The sequence below is a fragment of the Vidua chalybeata genome, chromosome 10 (genome assembly GCF_026979565.1).
Source record: "Vidua chalybeata isolate OUT-0048 chromosome 10, bVidCha1 merged haplotype, whole genome shotgun sequence".
NCBI classification, from domain to species: Eukaryota; Metazoa; Chordata; class Aves; order Passeriformes; family Viduidae; genus Vidua; species Vidua chalybeata.
In genome coordinates, this window is record NC_071539.1 from 22,936,254 (window position 1) to 22,946,099 (window position 9,846).

Genomic DNA, 9,846 nt, shown 5'->3' on the forward strand with positions numbered 1-9,846 from the left:
GCCTTAAGCAGAGTGGCTTTTGCATGCAGCACTGCCTTTGTGAACCTCTAACTGGTGAACACACAGAGTTACCTCTAAAGAAAACACACTTAAGTTGGTATCAAGATCTCAGAAGTGCTCCTTTTATTTTGGCCATGCCTGATTTATTTTGGATTAATTTTAAGTTATAAAGCAGCACAAAGTAATTGAATTGTATCAGAAGAACTTTGGTTCTGGTACAGACTGGTCTTGATCCTGTCCCAACCCAGACTGATCTGGCTTTGATCGTGACGTGGCTTGGTCAGAATTTATCCAGGCATGAAAACAAATCTGGCTTGACTTTCAGATGTTAAGTGGAGCCTTAGTTTTATAAAACATGGCTTATTAGTTGTGAGATCGGGAAACTTGAGCTGAAGCTGTACAGACAGGCTGGCCAGAAAACCACCACAGTTCTGACTGCATTTTGCTGCATCTCACATGAGATCACTTCAGCCAGAAACATATTGCTTTCTTTTCCTCCAGTGTGTAGCCCAAAATGGAATTCAAAAACTTGTCCTACAGAAGTTTTAGCAGACTGGAGAGGTGAATCCAGGTCCTGCAAGCTTTGGTGTAGTGTCCAACCAGCAGATACCTTTTACCAGGATGTGCCCTTCCAGAGTCATGAGTAAGGCTTTGCCTGAGTAGATGTGGAAACAGCACACAGGCACAGATCAGAGAATTTTAAAATGTTTCAGGGGCAAGAAATTCACCCTTTTGATGATGAAAAATCATCATCAGGTCTCATGAAGTTTCTTCAAAAATAATAGATAATTAGATTTGATTTTCTATTATTTTATATTGTCATTCTTTCATTACTGTGGTAGGGTTTCTTTTGTTGTTGTTTTATTTTTTGGGGGTTTTTGTTTTTGTTGGGTTTTTTTTGAGGTTTTTTTTTTTGTTTTGTTTTGTGTTGGGTTTTTGTTTTGGTTTTTTCAGTTGGTTTGTTTGTTTCTTTCTTTCTTTTGGCAAGGTCCTGTGTTCTATCCCTGTTAAAAACAAACTAATAAACAAACCAAAAGCCACACAAAAGCCCACAACAACAGAAAGCCACTAAATTGGAAATACTAGAAAGTAATTCAGGAGTTACAGGGTTTGTCTTCTAAAGATGAGTTCCTTTATAATATCCCCAATAGAACTTTCAAGTTAAACACACTTGAACAGCACTTGGCACTTGTTGTTCTGCTAATGGTAATTGATTCTCAAACACACACAAATCTATACCATGGTGCAAGCTCTGCAGCATCCCAAAACATTCCCCTCGAGTTGCAGTACCTGGAGTACTGCAGATTTTAAATCAAAATGTAATTATTTTGTTCTTCATAAATCAGCATCTGTGAAGATAATACCAGCTTGTATAAGAAGCAGCTGTGCAGCCATTCATCCTTTGAAGAGACAGAGAGTTCCTAAGGGTTGGTTGGGAAGTTGGTCACTCCTTGGACCACTTGGAGGCCACTGTGGTGTGTTTTACTGTGGTGGAAGAACATAGCCCCACAGTCTCACAGACCTCCGAAGTGTCCAACAGCTGATCGTAACAGATCAGGAGCTTCATCTTCTGCAGATGGAACTGTCTTCCCTCTTCACCTGGAACACATGAGAAGCTGTTTTCTGTTTCTGCTGTGAGAGTGTTCCTGTGAAATGCCCAGACACACACAGGGAGCCTGAAAAGCAGATAAAATTAAAATAAAGGGGTTTCTATTCTCCCACTCAGCCTGCTCTGTGTGGTAGGGGTTGAGCTCTGACTGTGAGCACGCTTCTCAGCTGCAGTAGGGTTTGCCTGGGATGCACAAACCTGAATCCTGTTCTGTACCAGAAATATTCCAAACTTGCTTTGCCTTTTTAAAGGTAACAAACTGTTAAAGCACGCCCCATGATGGTTGTTCTCAAGCTTCATGCTTTGAAATGTGTTCTGTGTCATAATTAGCTTTGTGCATGCCCACGTAGCATATGCTTCTAATTAGTGAATTCCATATGGATTTTAATGTACACTCAAGCTAACACGAGACACATGGACTTGAGGAGGGTGAAATTTTGGGCTTTGGATGCAGGAGAGACTAAGCCCAAAGGTACAACAAATCAAGGCTTGTTTAACATGATTACCATGTGACCTGGCTTTAGCCAACTGTTCTGCTTTTGAGCAAATATGAAATGCAGTTTTTGGGCCTGAATGGAAACCAGGAACAATAACAAGAGAATTCTTGTACTGTGAGGTAACTGGGAGTGTCTCTGCTGCTCTATTCCTACATGTCTGTTTCCTTTCTAAGATTATCAGAAATTAAAAAAAAAAAAAAAAGCCTGCAGCCCCCTCAGCATTTCTCTTGGAGCAGTGCAAGCATCTGCAGAAGGAAGTTATTACTGTCACAATACTCTCTGCCTGAACTGTGTCTATTCATAGTTATAGACCTGGAATAATGTTCTGGCCCTGGCAAAACCAGTGGGTTCTGGGAGCGTGGACATCAACCTGCAACTCCTGGCCAGTGCTCTCCCACGAAACCGGTGTTAGGAGCATATAAATCTTCTCAAACACAATTATTGCCAGCACAGCACAAGTAGATCAAGTTGCCTCTGAGCGTGCTCATGGACTGAGAACCAGTCCTCAATCTTTCATCAGGCTTGAAGTTGCACTTGGCAGCAGTGGCTCTGCATTCGGCAGGGAGAGCTTCAGCAAAGCGCTGGTGCTGCCATGGGGCCACAAATGCACAGAACCAGTCCTGTGTTTGTCATCCCCCTGCTTCCTCTGGCTCCAAAGCAAGTCCTCATTCCACAGCAGGTGTCCCTGGAGGCTGCTCCTGCTCCTTCAGGAGCTGTGATCCCCCCTCACGGACCACAAACTTTTCTTACTTCTACACTAAGCCTTTGCAATGTTTTGCTCTCTGGAGCCTTTGGCATTAGCAGCGAAGCCCTGACAGAAGCCCAGCAGTGCTGGTGCCATTCAGAGAGGTCCTGCCAGGGCTGAGCCATCCTGCTGCCAGTTCTGCTTTTGTAGGATTTGTAGGAAATGTCCCATCCACACACAAACATTACCAAGGGTGCAAAGGGCAGCACTTGCAAGAGCTGAAGTGTGCTTCCTGCCTCATCTGTTGCCTCTCCTGCCTATAAATGCTGCCCCTATCCAGAGGATGGCCTGTCTTCATTTAAGCCTCTCTCTGAGATGGTTCCTACTCTGCTTCCTTTATTGCATGCTACTCACACCTTGTTCTGATTAGAGAAGCATTGATTTCCTCATGGGCTTTTCCGTGGTACTCATCATTTTGAGATGAGTGTTTCAGGAATGCTAATTGCTCCTCAGCGTGTCCGTGGGGTGACAGGATGGTGGGTGAGCTCCCTCTCCAGATGAAGAGCTGGGACTCAGATTGAGTCAAAAAAAAAAAAAAAAAAAAAAAAACAAAACAAAAAAAAAAAAAGAAGCAAGCAGCTCATTTCTGCTTGACTAATTTGATGTGACACTGCCCTGGCTTGTGGGAGCTGCTCAGATGCTGCCAGCCTGCAGTGCAGTGACCCAGCTGCAGCTGTGAGCTCCTGGGGCTCTCAGAATGCCCAGAAAGGAGCAAGGTGATCAGTGGCTCCTGTGGGAAATCCGGGGAAAACTCTGCACTTGGTCTGCAGGAGCTCGGAGTAGCAATTATAATCTGTGTGTATATTGTAACCTGTGTGCTCTGGGACAAGAGGGGCTGCCTTAGCCATGGGAAAAGCCTTTCTCTCCCTGCTCTTCCTAGCTTCAGTTAACCCCTTATGACCCACAGCCAAGCCTCCTGTTCCATAGATCTAAATTTCCCTCTCCTTCTGGTAACAACATGTTTCTTTCCCAAATTTCCCAATTAACTTGAACTCAGAGCAATTTTCATTATCATCAGAACTTGTTGCCGGGTTTCTACAAAGCAATGCTCTCTGTCTATACTTTCAGAGGGCATGGTATTAAAACCTGAAATGTAAAGCCCTAGACTGAGCCTTGGGTGAGGATGGGAACATTAATCTTGTTTCCTGAATCCCAGCTGAGAGTTGTCTACATTGTGTGTATCCTTGTTGTGATGACCCAGAATTACTGCAATGCAAAACTAATCCAGCATCAGCTACTGCTGAAATATGCTGCAAATCCACACAAAATATCTAATTTCAGGAACAAGATAGTTATTATTATCAATGTGGCTTTTTTTTTCCTGGTGAACTGGTTTTGCATGGCCTTTTTAGTATTATTTTCATACTTCAAACAGAAATGAAAATGAAGTTATAAACAAGGTGCTCCCTGTAAGAAAGAAGCTAGTGCAGCCCTTACACACAAACACTGCTCAGAACAGCTATTTTTGCAGGTGTTCATTCCAAGGAGTGGCTTCAGGGATGCTGTTGAGCAGCACACAAAGTGCACAGAAAGTTCTGTGTGTCACTGCTGAGAAGTGTTGTCCCCCCAGCTTTGTGACTGGGACAAACAAGCAGATCACAGAACCACAGAATCACAGAATAATGAGGTAGGAAGAGACCTCTTAAGATCATCAAGTCCAACCTATGCCCTAACACCTCAACCAGACTGTAGCACCAAGTGCCATGTCCAGTCTTTTTTAAACACATCCAGAGATGGTGATTCCACCACCTCCCTGGGAAGACAATTCCAGTACTTTATTATTCTTTCAGTGAAAAATTTCTTCCTAATATCCAACCTGTACCTCCCCTGACGTAGCTTGAGGCTGTGTCCCCTTGTTCTGTCAGTGCTGCCCGGTGGAAGAGACCGACCCCACCTGTCTGCACCTCCCTTCAGGGAGTTGTGGAAAGCAATGAGCTCACCTCTGAGCCTCCTCTTCTCCAAGCTAAACAACCCCAGCTCCTTCAAACGTTCCTCATAGGGCTGGTGTTCCCAGCCCCTCTCCAGCCTCGTTGCCCTCCTCTGGGCACGCTCAAGCATCTCAGTGTCCTTCCTAAACTGAGGGGCCCAGAACTGGACACAGATTTGCTGGTCCCATCCCCACGATGGATTTGTGCTCCTCATGGGGCTGCTGTGCCCATTGATGGGAGGCTGTGGGGACAGCCTGAGCTGTGGGGACAAGAGCAGCAGTGGCTGCAGAGCAGGACTGAGGGCCGTGGAGGGCAGGGGGGCAGTGAGAAGGGTCTCTTGCTGCTTCCAACAAGAAGGCTAAAGGCTGTTTGTTTTCACTAAAGGCTGTTTGTTCCTGTGTTTCTTGAGCCTTTACTTCAAGATTGAGATGCATCATCTGAGGCTTAGATTTCTTATGCCTGTTTAGATGAAAACAAAACATTTTGTGGCTTTTTTGGGTTTCTCTCTTTTCCCTCCTAACTAGCAAACCCTAGGTCAGCATCTTTTGATATGAATAAATGCTAAATCTTTAGCAACTGCAGTTTGCAGAATTTCTGACATTAAGAATGGCTAGCTGCTACCAGTGGAGGCTGCTTTCTTGCTTTCCAAAAAAACCTGACCATGCTTTGGATGTGTATCACAGGAAGAAAGCTACTGGTAGCATTTAATTGCTGCAACATACCATAATGCCCCTCTTTTCTCATCTGTGCAGCAGTTGTGCTTAAAAAGTGTTCATAGCAAAGAAGAAAATACATGAGAGACCCTTTGTGCAGCCTGTTACTTCCCTGATATTTTGGGAAAAGGATATCTGCTTCTTTACTGGGGAGAACTATCAATTGGCCATCTGCTGAAAGACCAGGGGCCACAGTTTTTTCACTTGTATTAATGGAAACAGAAATCAGTTCCCTGTGGGCAGCTGTGACCTGCAGCAGGGGCTGAGCAGTCCCTGGGAGCCCTGGAGAGGTGTGGTGGCTCTCCCTGGAGAGGAGGTGCATGGGTGCAGTGCTGCCAGGCTTCTCCCTGGGGCTGGAGCTGTGTCACTCCTGCCATCACCCTGCGTGGGGGAGATGCAGATCTGGCTTTTCTCCAGAGTTCAGAAGAAATACCATCCTCTCCAGAAGAGTTTATGAGTTCTTTGCACCTTTATGGAGCACTGGTCAACGCTGTCCATGCCACTATGAAGGCAAAACCTTTTGTTCTGGGAGATGTGTAACAATTTTCCAAACACAAGGGGCCCATCAAATTCCTTGGCATAATGTTGAAGGATCCCAATCCTTTCCCACAGCATCTTGCTCTGGTTTGTGTTTAGTTTTCCCATAATGTTGTCTGCCTTTCCATGTAAATACAAAAAGAAAGGGGGTGGGAAAAGATTGGGATTTTCCAGATGGGTTATTAGAGGAGGGCTTAAAATTCTGTAGAAGTGCTACTCTCGTGAAGGCCCGAGGGAAGGTGCAGCAGGAGGTCACAGAGCAGCCCTGGGTGACACCAGGCTCTGTGACCTGCCTGTGGGTGAGCTCTGCTGCTCCAGGAGGTCACAGTGCAGCCCTGGGTGACACCAGGCTCTGTGACCTGGCTGTGGGTGAGCTCTGCTGCTGCTCCAGGAGGTCACAGAGCAGCCCTGGGTGACACCAGGCTGTGTGACCTGGCTGTGGGTGAGCTCTGCTGCTGCTCCAGGAGGTCACAGAGCAGCTCTGGGTGACACCAGGCTGTGTGACCTGGCTGTGGGTGAGCTCTGCTGCTGCTCCAGGAGGTCACAGAGCAGCCCTGGGTGACACCAGGCTCTGTGACCTGGCTGTGGGTGAGCTCTGCTGCTGCTCCAGGACAGGGGGTGCTCACCCCACCCTGGCTTTGGGTCCCCCTGATACTCCATTTATTGACATGCTGGCCTTTATTTGGTGCAGTGTTTTTAGGTTTCATCAGATGAACTTCAGCATTACAGCATGTGGGGCTTTGGGATTGCTCTGTTTTTTTCTGAAGACCAATTTGTGTAAGAAGCTTTGAGATGTTGCTGCACAGACACGGCATATTAGAATTGGATGAGGAGCTTTTTCTCACTTTCCAGGCACTTTGCAGCCTTTTTTATCCATATAATTCAGCCCCAGGCACAGCATGAGAGCAGTTTTCACCTGTAGACTTGCTAGCTTTGCTTCTCCAGCTTTCAATCCTTGCTTTTTCCTGTGGCCTGCTGCTCTGTTTGGCAGCTCTGGCTCAGCAGTCTAAGGGCAGTTCCAGTGGCCTGGGCAGCACAAAGGTGTGTGAATGCCTCTCTGAGTGTGTTTTCCTGCTGCTGCCAGCCCATACCCCCAGCTGTGAAATGCAGGTTGTGCCCCAGCTTTGGATGAGAACAGAGCGACAGGAAGAGCAATTTTTTTTTTTTTCCACAGTGTTGAAAATAATGGATGTAATTCTGATAATGCTTCTTTTTCAAAAAAAAAAAAAAAAAAAAAAGTAATTAAGGGCTTACAGGGTTTATTTCAGTTTTTGGCCTGCTATAAGGATGGAGTAGAGAAGGAGAACATAGATGGAATGTTAAAAGAGGGAGAACAAAGCTTTCAGCAGACTTTTCCAACTGTCTTTATATTTCCAATACATCCAATAAGCCTCTTTTTTTAGAAGTTTTTTTTTTCTGAAGCCTAGAAAGAAGCACATGCCCCATCCTTTCCCCTGAGATGATCTCCCAGTGGAACTACTGTCTGAAAGCACTGACCTCCCATTAACAGCCAGCAGGGAAATGCAGAGCAGAGCTATAGGCAAACTCAATTCCCTTTGCTTTTTTTCCAGGAGGCAATACTTAGCTGGCAGTGGCAGGAAGACATCTGCTATATTGTGCTCTCTTCATTTTGCCATCCAGGGTAGGATTTATCCCAAGTAGGATTTACCCTGGGTAACTTCAACAATCTCAACTTAGGTTTTTAGCTTTGATTTCCAGTGAGAGAAGGAACACCTTCAAAATCTGATTTATCCTCTCTTAAAACAGACAAGCAGATGTCTGGTGAGTTGAGATCACCCTTAGAACAAAACTTGTTTTTCCCCACTGACCATAGAGGAAGCAGTGGAAGGAAGAGCTTTGGCTGTCTTCCAGGTATTTTCATCTTCTCTAATTTCAGACACTTGTCTCACATCTAATAACTCTTCCAGGTTGTTGTCAGTGCATCAAACAACACAGGTGATATTCATTTGTGCCTCTGGTAACAGGATGGGAGCAAGAAGAAATGCCTTTCCCTCATCTTTGGATGAGGTTTCTCCCTGGCTTTGCACTGCAGCAAATGCTCTGCTGCTTCCATCATGTTTCTCCTCCACCCAAATCTCAACACATGAATTTTTGAGTTAACAGATCTTTCTCAACTTCAGTTTCAGATAAATAAGAAAGAAACAGAATTTCAAAACACAAACCAAAGGATTCAGACAAGCTTTTTCTCCCCCCTATTCTCCTACATACATTGCAAAACTTCTCCAGCTATAGAAAAGTTAGGGACAAAAGAGAAATGAAATTCTGCCTTCTGCCACTAACTTATTGAAGCTGGCAAAGCTTTGAAAATGGAAAAGCTGAGACAGAAGGAGGAGAATGGGAAGGAGAATGGGAAGAAAACACAGTTCCTACAGAATTTTTATTGCACTAAGATAAAGAAGAAGAAAATGCAGGAGGAAAAATGTCAAAACTCAAATTCTTCCTTTTTCAAAAGCAAGTGAAAGTGTCTTATTTTTCTGAAACAAGTGCTTTTGCAAAAAAAGTTTGCATTAGGAGAAAGGAAAATCAATAAAATAATTTTCTCTTTTTTTGCCTAGTTGTGACTGCTGTCACATTAACAACCTACAATGGCAGTAATATTTGTATGCTGCTGCAGATATCTCTATTTTTAATGATTTTGGGCCCTTCCTCTACTGCATCTCAAGTCCTGTTACTGAGTATGCTATGTTTAGAATGCTATGACTTAGCAAAACAAAGAAAAAATCCATCCTTTCATGAGGCCTAGTGGGGAATGTTGCCCTACTCAGTACTTCTTTTTTTTTTTTCTTTTTTTTTTCCTTTTTTTTTTTTCTTTTTTTTTTCTTTTTTTGAGTTTTTCTGTGTGTTGGATGCCATGACAGACACCATCCTAGTCTGGAGTGAACTGACAGCATCAACACTTGGACAAAAGGAATATCTTCTTTCTTGGTTTTGTGTAAAAGTGTTGGACTTTTGCTTTTTTTAAATGCAGGTTTGGAATTTGTGTCTTGCAGAGTCTGGAGGATCCCATCTCTTACCACCATCTCCTTTTGCTCTGTCCAGCTCTCTGTGCCCTCTGCTCCACTGCCTTCAGGAAAGAAAAAATTCTTTCTGTGCAAGGACACCTTTCAAAAATCACACACTTAATTTGCTTTTTATTACAAGATTTCTAAAATTAAGTATAAGGCTGATGGGTTTTTTTTTTCAGGATAATGAGTCTCTAACTTAACATACTAATTTTAATGAGCTAACCTGAAAAAGCTGAAGTCTTTACATACAGTAATGACTATATATATCTATGACTATATATGTATCTAGAGATATGTATCTGTTTAAATTCAGGGGTTTTAATACAAATTTGAGTGAATTTTTGAAGAAGTCTGGCCAATGGAACAAGGTTCAGCTCTAATAAAAGAAGACTCCAAGTTAGGTGTGCGGTGCATCCACTGTGTGAATCACCCTGGCAAACAGGGCAACTGCTAATCAACTGTATCACTGTCATTTTGTGTCCTCTGAATCTTTCATTACTTCCCATTTCTCCATGGTCAGAATAAAAATGTATTCCTTTAAAAAGCCAGGAGCCTAATTGGCATGTTCTTTCAGAATGGCAGGTAGAGTGTACTAGTCTCTCCACTCTGTTGTGGATTGAGGATTGCTGTTCAATTGTTTTTCTCTTAGAGAGGACCAAAATATCAGCAATGACAATTCTGATCCTTTTTGGATGAGTTCAGTTTAGAAAGTGACTCATCATTGAAACAGAAGGAGCTTCCTCAGTTCAGAGTCCCTAAACAGTGTCACAGGAAATACAGCCCTGGAAAGC

General features: G+C 43.8%; 1 long non-coding RNA gene across 5 annotated transcripts; it reads left to right on the plus strand.

Moving 5' to 3' along the window:
- Positions 1–6,602: 6,602 nt before the first annotated feature.
- On the plus strand, positions 6,603–9,542 carry LOC128792939 (uncharacterized). Of its 5 annotated transcripts, XR_008432604.1 has the most exons (4): positions 6,603–7,070; positions 7,601–7,671; positions 7,797–7,811; positions 7,958–9,542. It is a non-coding gene; the product is annotated as an uncharacterized LOC128792939 (long non-coding RNA). The 5 variants fall into 5 exon arrangements; XR_008432601.1 differs by having other exon boundaries at positions 7,601–7,811; XR_008432602.1 differs by having other exon boundaries at positions 7,601–7,703; positions 7,797–9,542.
- The last annotated feature ends 304 nt before the right edge of the window (positions 9,543–9,846 follow it).